Source organism: Chrysochloris asiatica, unplaced genomic scaffold, assembly GCF_000296735.1.
Source record: "Chrysochloris asiatica unplaced genomic scaffold, ChrAsi1.0 scaffold00193, whole genome shotgun sequence".
Classification (NCBI taxonomy): domain Eukaryota; kingdom Metazoa; phylum Chordata; class Mammalia; order Afrosoricida; family Chrysochloridae; genus Chrysochloris; species Chrysochloris asiatica.
The window spans coordinates 3,458,678-3,470,120 of record NW_006408711.1 but is presented as its reverse complement, the minus strand read 5'-3'; positions in this window follow the sequence as shown (position 1 = coordinate 3,470,120).

Here is an 11,443-nt window from a genome sequence, read left to right as displayed (position 1 = left end):
TGCTCACCCAGGAGACATCAAGGCAAGTGGTTGGATCCTCTCAGGTCAAATCCCCTTCCAAGACTAAGACTCAATGGGAATACATGATCAGACATGCACTCTGACAGGTGACCGTGTTGGTCATTGGTAAGGGGAAATAAGGGAAAACAACAATGAAGCTGCGAGCTAAGACCTACCCTGATCAATAGACTCCTGTTAACCCAGGTGGACACCTGGTTGGCCAGCGATATGGCAAGACCAGGGGACTCCTGGGCCCAGAGTCAGTGACATAGCCACAAAGGACTAGAGTGCAGAGTGAAGCGTCCAGCTGATAAGAAGAGAGAGCATATGCACAAGAACATCCACACTTGTAGATAATATCCACTTAACCTGGCTTCAATGGCTGGATGATCAGAACTCAACTAGAAGAAGAAAGAAGAGGAAAAAAAGGGTAATCTGATACAATTTGATGAACTTGATCTACACTTATGGAGGCAGTAGCTCAAAAGTGGGAACAAATCTTTACAGTGAAGATCAATTCCTACCCCTTTGCTACACAGGGCAGACAGGTATGGCAACTTGGACATTGGATACCCAAAATGTGAGTGCTAAAAAGGCAAGAAGTGACTGGGTTACTAGCTTTCAAGAGGGAGCCTAGATCCAGAGGGTGTGGAGGAAGGTAGAATCTCCACTGAGTTGTATTCAATCTGTCTGGGTGGGGCTGATGAAAGGAGATGTGGATAGCACTCATGTAGCACAGTAGTGAATAATTGCTATCAGGACTGACTGTGAGGGTTGGAAATGTAACGGTAGACTTTTAGTAGCAAAAGAAAGGGAGTGATTTACTTTGCAGTCCAGGAGCGGAGGTCCCTGGGACCATCAAAAGAGAAGAGCGGAGTGCGGGACCCTACCCAGATAAACAGTGACACCAGAGATGGAGGCAGAGATGATGATGTGGAGAGATGGAGCAGCTGGGGACTCTAGACCCAGAGAGGGAGAGGGGCTGTGTGCTGACAACCGGGGGGCAGGCTTGCAGGGTATATACGTTGGATGGTTGATGATGCATGGAGGGAATTGTAACCATGGCAAGAAATGATATACAATAGGAAGAATGTAAAGCTAATGTTTTCCTATGTACCTATCACATAATTCACAATAAAACATTAAAAATAAAAAGCTGAACAGAAATTTTCAAAGGGCAGCTCAAGAATACAAAGTTAAGTATTATAATGAAATGTGCCAAAACTGGAGTTAGAAAACCAAAAGGGAAGAACACACTCAGCATTTATCAAAAAGAAAATATTGAAGAAAAAAAAATTCAAGGCTTGATTGCAATATTGAAAGATTCCATGGGCAAAATAATGAATTATGCAGAAAGCTTTTAAAGAAGATGGAAGGTATATACAAAGGTACTGTGCCAAAAAAGAAATGGTTGATGTTCAAGAGATAGCATATGATCAAGAACCAATGGTACTGAACGAATAAATTCAAGCTGAAATTAAGGCATTGGCTAGAAACAAGTTTCCAGGAATTGAGATAAAAATTGAAATCTTTCAATAAACTGATACAGGACTGGAGGCATTTGTTCATCTATGCCAAGAAATTTGAAAGAGAGCTAGCCTGCCAACTGATTGGAAGACATTTATATTTGTGCCCATTCCAAACAGAGGTAACCATTCTTAACACAGAAATCATTAATATTACATGTAAGTAAAATTTTTCTAAAGATAATTTTAAAATGGCTGCAACACTACGTAGACAGGGAACTGGCAGAAACTCAAGCCGGATTCAGAAGAGGACATGGAACTAGGGATAGTAATACTGGTATCAGATGGACCTTGACTAAAAGTTGTAAGTAACATTGAGAAGGATGGTTATTCCATAGCTTGTCATGATTGGTACAATTGAAAGCCTTTATAGACAATAAAGCACAAGTGAACATTTTATGGTATTCTCTGCAAAGAGAAAAAAAAAATCTCTGATATTCAGCAAAGAGCCATCAAGATTGGAATAAGACTCATTAACAACCTGCAATTTGAAGATGACACAACCTTGCTTGCTGAAAGCAAAGGGGACTTAAAATATTTACTAATGAAGATTAAAGACCACAGTCTTTAGTATGCATTGCACCTCAATGTAAAGAAAACAAAACCACTCACTAGTGGACCAGTAACTAACATCACGATTAATGGAGAAAAGATTGAAGTTTTCAAAGACTTCATGCTGCTTGAATCAACATTCAACACTCATGGAAGCAGCAGTGAAGAAATCAAATGACATATTTCATTAGGCAAATCTTCTGCGCAAGACCTCTTTAAAGTGTTCAAGAAGAAAGCTATCAGTTTAAGGACTAAGGTGAGCCTGACTCAAGTTACAGTATTTTCTATTGACCTACATACATGTGAAAGTTTGTATCATGAATAAGGAAGACTCTAGAAGAACTGATTTATTGGTGTTGAAAAAGAATATTGAGACTACTGTAGATTGCCAGAATAAACAAATCTATGTTGTGAGAAGTATAGCCAGAATGCTCCTTAGAAACCAGGAAGACAAGACTTTTGTCTCATACTTTGGACATGTTATCACGAGGGACCAGTCCCTGGTGAAGGACATTATGCTTGGTAAAGTGGAGGGTCAATGAAAAAGAGGAAGATCCCCAGTGAGATGGATTGGAACAGTGACAATAGCAACCGGCTCAAGTGCATTATCAATTGTGAGGATTGCACAAAATCAGACAGTGTTTCATCCTGTTGTACATAGGGTCGCTATGAGTTGGAACCGACTTGATGGTACCTAACACAACAAATTTTACACATTACGTAACACAACAATATTAAGTAATCACTTAGTATTCTCTGTAAAAATGGAAGATCTAAGAGGTACCAACCTAATGAAGAACCTGTATGATGGCAATTTGACAAATTTTGGGGAAAATTCCATTATCTTCCAATTCCATTTTCATGAACTTTTTGAAGGCTCCCCATTTTAAACACTAAATGTTAGCCATCACAGCTTCTAATGATCACTGTATATAGTTACTTACAAGGACTCGAGTTTTTAGAATAAGAAAACTTCTGGGACATTTACATAGAAGGCTATCAGAATTTAGAACATCAGAATCTGTTAGCCAGTCTCATAGGCAATGAATGTTCCGGCCTTTCACCAGCAGTAGGTATAATTCTTCTAAGAACACATTCTAACAAGTCTTTAGAGTTCTTATATTTCCTCTTCCTTAGTAAACATGGAAAAGGAAAGAAATGACATACGACCATAACTTGCTCACAGCCACAAAACATGTATATTTACTTACAGTTGGAAAATACCTTCTGTTGTATTTTTCCTGCCAAGATCTCTAACCACTGAATTCAGGATCTGTATATGAACATATTAAACATACTGTTTCATCTATTTTTATTCATTCCAAAGTTTTATTTCCAAAATTATTCCAATTAAAAAATATGGTCACTAGTTTCTGTTATTGTTAAGTGCCATTGAGCTGGTACTGACTCATAGTGACCCTGTATATGATTTTTTGTGGCTTTTTAAATCTTTGCAGGAGCAGAAAGACTCATCTTTTTTCCACAGAACAGCTGGTGGTCTTGAACTGACAACCTTATAGTTTGCAGTCTAGTGCTTATTGTCTGAAGTTTCTGTAGTTGTTGCTATTAAGTCAGTTCCAATTCATAACTACCCTGTTAGTGTTTCTGAGGAGCAGCTGGTGGATTGGAACTGACACCCTTGTAGTTTGAAGTCCATTGCTGATCCTACAGCACCACAATAGGAGTCCAGAAATTTCTTTTAGGGTACAATAAACTTCTACCATTCTTAGAATAGCAAGAGAGCGTGAGAGAGAAAGAAAGAGAAGGTCACAGTCCTAGGAGTCATATAGATGAAGATGAGTCAGATTTAATATGCAGATTCAAGGGGTATGCAATATTAGAGTCATGTGACATATGCATGAGTGTGCAGAATGTGAATTGGACAGATAAACTGTGGTAGAGGGAAACAAGCCCAGGTCTCTTTTCAGCAGTTTTTATTGCAGAGAGCCTGGCTTTGTAGGTAAGAAAAGCCAAGAAGGTCAGAACTGAAACTGGGTGTAGCGTTGTAGGATAACTACTAGACTGCTAACCACAAGGTCACAAGTTCAAACCCACCAGCCACTCCTCGGAAAACCTGCACAGTGTCTCTATGGGTCAGAACCAACTCAATGGCACTTAACAACAAAAACTCTAAGGAGGGGAGGGAGAGAGGTATGAGGCTTACTCTAGGGAAGATCCTCACATTTTTAGTGGAATGAGAACATTTGTAGTAATGAAATTTTATCAATTAACAATTTTAGTAATAAGAAAAGAAACTGATTCTGCATCTTAAGTTATTTGTTGTTGTTTTTAAGTGCTGTCCAGTCAGTTCTGATTCATAATGACCTGTATGGATCTCCAAGGATAGGCTGGTAGGTTTGAACCGCCAACCTTGTGATCAGCATTCTAGTACTTATCCTACAATTTCACAACTGAACTCCTAAGGCAACATGGCTGTGTGCTATGGAGTTGGTTCCAACTCATAGCAAACCTGTACAGGGTTTTCAAGGCTGTAAATCTTTACGGGAGCAGAATGCCTCATCTTTCTCCCACGGAACAGCTGGTAGTTTCGAACTGCTGACCTTGCGGTTCGTAACCACTATGCTACCAGAGCTCCTTCATAGAGGGATTTAAAAAACTGACTAGGTGACTCATGAATCTGGGGAGTGAGATCACCCAAGTTTGGAAATGTGTAGAAACCAGCATAGGTCTGAGAGTCTTGGAAGCAGGAGTACATGGGCAGTCTCCATGAGTAGGAATCCACTCTATGGCCATGGGTATGGTTATCTGAATAATTCAGCCATGATTTCCTTTAGTTCTGTGCAGTTCTGTTCAAGTTTAATTTCTGGCAAGTTTGAGTCTCATTGACCTAGTTTAATTCAAGTGCCCATGCCTATAGTCTGAGAATTTAAGGTTTGATTATTAGTAATCATCAATATCACATGGAATCAGCAAAAGAAGTTATGCTGGATAGATTTAAAAAAATATTCTTCAGCAATATGCATTCTGATTAGATTCCATTTTCCTGAAAATGAAAAGATAATATGTAAAGTTTCTTAACAGAATTAAATTTATTATCACTTCAGAAACAAAAACAATTGTTTTTCTTTAAATTGTGAACTGATGCCCTTGAGACATGTCTAGAATAATATGAGACAGAATAAACTTCAAAAAGTTTATGGGAGAATGCCTTTATTTTAAAAAATTGTTTCAATTGTAAATTGGGTGAACATTTATAGAGCAGATGAGTTATTATTCCACAATGTATACACATTTTGTTTTATATCATTGATTACAATATCCACAATCTAACATCACTTTATCCCACTTCCTTTATTTTTTGTTTCCATTCTTCATCCTCTTTTCCCTTCTGAACTTTGTCCTTCTGTAAATGTTGCCCTTTGACCTCAAATGGTTGATTATTTTATGATATGAGTACCTGCTTAGTGTAATTGTTCCCTTATAGACCTTTCCATTATTTTTCTGAAAATTGAACCATGGAGACAAGTTCATTTCCAGACTAATGGCCAAAATATTGGGGGTTTCAGCAGTTTCTATCCAACATGAACAGCTCATCTTGTTTTTTTTTTTTTTAATGATTTGGGGTTTTGTTCTCCAGTTTTCTCTGCTCTGTCCAGGAGATGCTTTTCAGAGCAATTGGGTGTGGTAATCGGGCACCATCTTTTTCTACTGGTCTCAGAGTCATGGAGACTAATGTTTGTATGGTTTGTTGGGCTAATTGTTTTCGTGTATCTCCAATTTTCTTCACTCTTCTTTTCTCTGGACAGGGAGAGACCAATAGTTGCACCTTAGATGACTGTTCATGAGCTTTTAAAATCTTAGTATTTACTCACCAAAGTAGTATGTAGAACATTGTCTTTGTGGTGATTTATTATATTTTCATTTCATTTTTACACAACCTTTTTGAATCCCTTCTTAGTTAAGTACTATGGTCTAAGTCTTTTTGAAGGTTGAAGTGTTTTTGAAGGCTATATTATGACTGAATTTATTACAAATAAAAAATTTTGAAGACACAGCCCATTTTGTGGTTGAGAAGCACACAAATGATTTTCATCACAGATTATGTGAGTAATTTGAAAAATATTGCTAGCAGAATTCATACATGATTTGAGTTCCTTAAAGATGTAAAAACTGCCACTTTGACATGGTGTAAATCAAGAAAGGATTAGAGAGATGGTAAAATTGACTTCAGAAGTATGCAGACCTAGGAGGATATGTTGAAAGGCAATAACTTCACATTTTGATATTTTTCTTTAAATACCAAAGAAGTACTGCTAATTGTTGAAAGGCTGCTTTGTACCAATAGATTTTTACTTATCCTTAAATAAGTTAAGGTTTTAGAAATTTAATAACAACAACAAAAAATTTAATAACAAAGGTCCTTGTTATTGTTGTATGCCATTGAGTCAGATCTGTTATTGTTGTATGCCATCTGACTCTTAGTGACCCCATATAGGGTTTCTGAGGAGCGTTTGGTGAGTTTGAGCTATCGACCTTGCTGTTCAAACCAACCATACAGCCCAGAGCTTATTCTACAGCGCCACACCAGGACTTCAACAAAGGTCATAAACTCATCATGTATCTTTTTGATTTTGGTTTCTAGGAAATTTATAGTTTCAGGTTTTTTGTATAGTTATTTTAGATCCCCTTGTCTTGAGTCTTTCTACTCTATGACTCTTGTATTAAAATATCAAATACTATTTTAAATAGTGTTAAGAATTCTTACACTATTGGTTAATTCAATTGCTTTTTGGAAATAGGAGAAGTACAAAATAAATATAACTTTTGATTAGCAATATGACTGAAATGGTTTAGTGTATACACAGCTGAAACTGCACTAGGAAACAGTAATGGAATATGAAACATATCTCATCTAAATGGACATATAACAATTTCAGGCATTTGCCTAGGGTCTTATGAGCTGCCTGGACTTTATTATCCCTATAGTTTAAGACGATTCACTGAGTGATACAATGGTTAAGTGCTGGGCTACAAAGGTAAAGTGCTAGCCTAGAAAGGTAAAGACTGATGGTTTGAACACACCTTGGAAGAAAGACCTGGTGATCTTTCATAGTAAATGCCATGAAAACATTATGGAAGAAAGTTGTATTCTGAAATACATAAATTAACAGAGTTGACTCCATGGCAACTGGTTCCAACTTAAGGAGTAGAGGAAAGAGGAGTTACCATTGTCATCGGAGACCTAGAGTAGCTTTCCTGAGATGTCTTATGCCATCAGTAAGGAGATAAGTAGCAGAGACACTTAACTTAGTCATGGAAGGGTAAGAGAAGATTACTCTTTGAAAAACAAAATTTAAGGTGGATCTGAAAACCTGGCAGGATAATTCATTAGGTTTTGCTACTGGGCTTACATCTCAATAAAAGTTGAATTGGTTGGAATTCTGACAGTTATATCTATCAAAATATAGCCTTTAGCAATTTCTACAGAATTACTTGTTAAGCATTGGAATTAGTTTTTTGCCACAGTTATGAACACAGGCAGCTTCAAAAAGTCTGTGGAAAAATGGAAATAAAAGATAGTGTAATTCTTTTCACAAACTTTTTGGCAGGGAAATTATGAGTTTATTAAAAATGACATTTACATTCTATGACCATTTTTTCACAATAGTAGTTTTGTTTTTTGGTTTTCATCTCTGCTGTAAAAGTAATAGTAATATAAATAAGATGACGTAAATACTGTTCATTGTTGAAGTTTTTAGTCAACTTTTAAGTTATTGAATGCTAAAGAAAAGCATTTCATTGAGGCAGAGATTAATCAGAAGCTGCAAACTGTGTGATTACGAAGATTCAAGAGATTACTTGCTTTGCCCGTGGGTCCTGGGTTTGCTAGGGTTGGGCTTCAAGAAAGAAACACATCAGCTACTGATGTCATGTTCCAGAATTCCCAGGTGTGCTTTCCCAAGGCACAGTCTCAAATGGAGCCTGTTTAGCATCACTTGCTGCTGACAGCAGCTTAAGCTTGCATCTAAGGTGTCACTTTCTGCTTACTGTGGGACATTCTTCCCAAATTGTCCTTTGCTGGCATCTTGCCCTAGCTGAAATCAATGTAGTATAGTCCTTTGAGTCTGGGCATGATGCCAGCATAGCAGGAGCATAATTCTCATGTGGCAGAGAAAGATGGACATGAGGGAGCTGCACAACATTCTTTCCATAGTCACTTACAAACTCTAAAATGACAGGAATAATATTAAACAATAGACAAAAGATTTTTCTTTCATTACATATGGAGATAATATTCCCCGGATATATGTGGAGAGAATCATTCACTACTAATTCATTATTTAAAAAACATTTATTAAACAAAATAAAAAGTATAAATCTGTTGAACTGCCGTTGAGCCAATTCTAACTTACAGTGACCCTTTAAGATAGAGTAGAATTTCCCTATAGGGTTTTCCAAAGCTGTACATCTTTATGCAAGAAGACTGTCACATCCTTCTTCCACAGAGTGGCTGGTAGGCATGAACTATTGCCTGATACTTAACCACGGTACCACCAGGATTCCTTATTTCAAAAACATTTATTAAGTTCCCATGTGTGCAAAGCACTGCTGAGAGCTGGATTGTTGTTGTGAAGTGCCATCGAGTCGATTCTGACCCATAGCGACTCTATAGGGTTTCCGAGGAGCAGTTGGTGAGCCTGAACTGCCAATCTTGCAGTTCAAACAGCTTTGCAGTCTGGTGCATTAACCCACAGCGCCACACCAGGACTCCATGTGAGCTGGGTATATGGTAGTAAACAAGATAGAGAGGTTCTTGCTATCATGGAGATTACATTCTCAAGGGAAGTGATAAAAAAGAAACAGATTAGACATTAAATAGTGAAGTAAAGTGCAGTGATGCTACTGTTATTGTTAGCTACTGTCATGTTGACTGTGACTCATGGTGACTCCATGTGCTACAGACTAGAACTGACTTCCATAGAGGTTTCTTGGATCTAAACTTTATAGAAGCAGTTAACCAGGCCTTTCTTTCACTGGATGGGTTCAAACTGCAACAGATCATAAACTACCAAGGCTTCTTGGTGGTACTTTTGTTGCTGTTAAGTGCCATCGAGTCAGTTCTGACTCTTAGCAATCCTGTATAGGGTTTCCACGATGTAAATTTTTGTGGAAGAAGAAAGCCTAATCTTTTTCCTGCAGAGTAGCTTGTGCGCTCAAACCACCAACATTGTGGTTTGCAGTCCAGTGATTATCCTACAGAACCACTACTCTCCCTTGGTGATACTAATTGTTGTTATGTGCTGTGGAGTCGGTTTCGTCCCATAGCGACCCTGTACAGGGTTTCTGAGGCTGTAAATCTTTACAGGAGCAGAAAGCCTCATCTATCTCCCATGGAACAGGTGGCAGTTTCAAACTGCTGACCTTGAGGTTCGCAGCCCAATTTGTAACCACTACGCTTATATGGCTATTTTGAAGTCTGGCAGGTGCAGAAAATTGGACCTAACTGATAGGGGGTGGAAGTCTGTGTGATAATAGATGACCTGCACTGGTGGCAGTGACATGAGTTTGATGGGAAATCACCAGTTGGGGGAAGATAAGTAATCAGTTTAATCTGGATGGAGTGATCAACAGGGTGTGAAGGTAAAAAAAAAGATAAGCAAAGGTTTTTTTAGGAGCATAAACCTGTGACGGGCTCACTCCTTCGAGGTCCAGTGGTGTTGTATCTGGGAGAAGTGGTCCTATTTGTTGGTAAAGGTCAGGTTGAGCCTCTGGAGATAACCTGTACACAAACCATCCAATAAGGGGTGCAGTATAATTTGGGCTGGAATACAAGGTACAGATGCTGACTTGCACTGGACAAATAGTGACAGAACTAAGAGGCTTTCCAATTTTTAGAAGAATGAACTCACTTCACATACTCTGTCATCACCCTCTCCCTTAGGATCCATCCTCATAGCACTCAATGGTTTTATCCCTTGGAGAGTATCTATGAGCCAAGAGATGCATAATTTTCCACTCTAAATACATCTGTTATGAGCTATGAATTTGTAAGCAAATTTTCTGTTCCCTTCCATGACAGAGAAGAAAAGTATACATATTGTTAGTGTTTTTTTTTTTTAATATACTATTAGTATCTTTAAATTTTAATTTTTCCATGTTTTTGTTAAAAAATCACCTCCTCTGAAAAGCCATTTCTTACTTTCTTGTTTAAAATATCCACTTTCATAACACCTCAGTCACTATATTATTTATGTCTAATTTCATTGGATTTCTTTTTCCTTGACTTCCTGAACTGGGTGCTAAGGTAATATTTTTTTTCATTCCTCTGTGCTAATACATGAATTAAATATTGTGAATTCCTCCCAAGAATGACATTTAGTTCTAACATATAGCATTCTTAAAAATTACTGTTCAAGTCTAAATTTTGCAAATTCCCATATGATTCAAACTTTGTTGTTGTTGTTTTTTCCTCACATTTTATTTTACTTTAAAAACAAAACAAAACATTGTGATGTGGGGAAATATTTACAGAACAAATTCATTTTCCATTCAACAATTTATATGTCTTTTATTTAATAACATTAGTTCCAATTCCTCAATCCAACAACTTTCTTCTCATTTTCTCCTTGGGTTCCCCATTTCCATTTATCATTTTTTCATGCCCTTTCCTGCCTTCTGAGCTTTGTTTTTGGACAAATGCTGCCCTTTTGGTCTTATATGGTTGACTATTACGAATTGGGCTGCGAACGTCAGGGTCAGCAGTTCGAAACTACCAGCGATTGTGCTGGAGAAAGATGAGGCTTGCTGCCCCCGTAAAGATTTACAGCTTCGGAAACCCTGTACAGGGGCGCTATGAGTCGGAACCAACTCCACGGCACATAACAACATCAACAACATTCTCAGGATTACATTCCTCACAAATGTTATTGTCCACTTTACAGGCTTGTTTGCTGTTTGGTTTCAAGGTGATCCCTGGGGTGTGTTCAGTTCCAGGTTTGAAGGGTATCAAAGGGCCGTAGTCTCAGGGGTTCCCAGTCTCTCTCAGACCAGTAAGTCTGGTCTAATTTTTGATTTTGAGTTTTATCTTATAGTTTCTCTCATTTTGTCAGGGCATTCCTTGATCTCAATCAGAGCAGTGGATAGTAGCTGCTGAGCACCATCTAGTTCTTCTGGTCTCAGGACAGTGCAGGTTGTGGCCCATTAGTCCTTTAGACTGTTTCCATGCATCTTCAATTTTCTTTACTGTTTTATTCTATGGGCAGGGAAAATAAATATTTATATGTTAGGTGGCTGCTGGCTAGATTTTAAGACCCCTGTTGATACCCAACTCAGTTGTTGCTGTTGTTAGGTGCCATCAAGTCGGTGCCACCTCATAGTGACCTTATGCACAGCAGAACGAAACA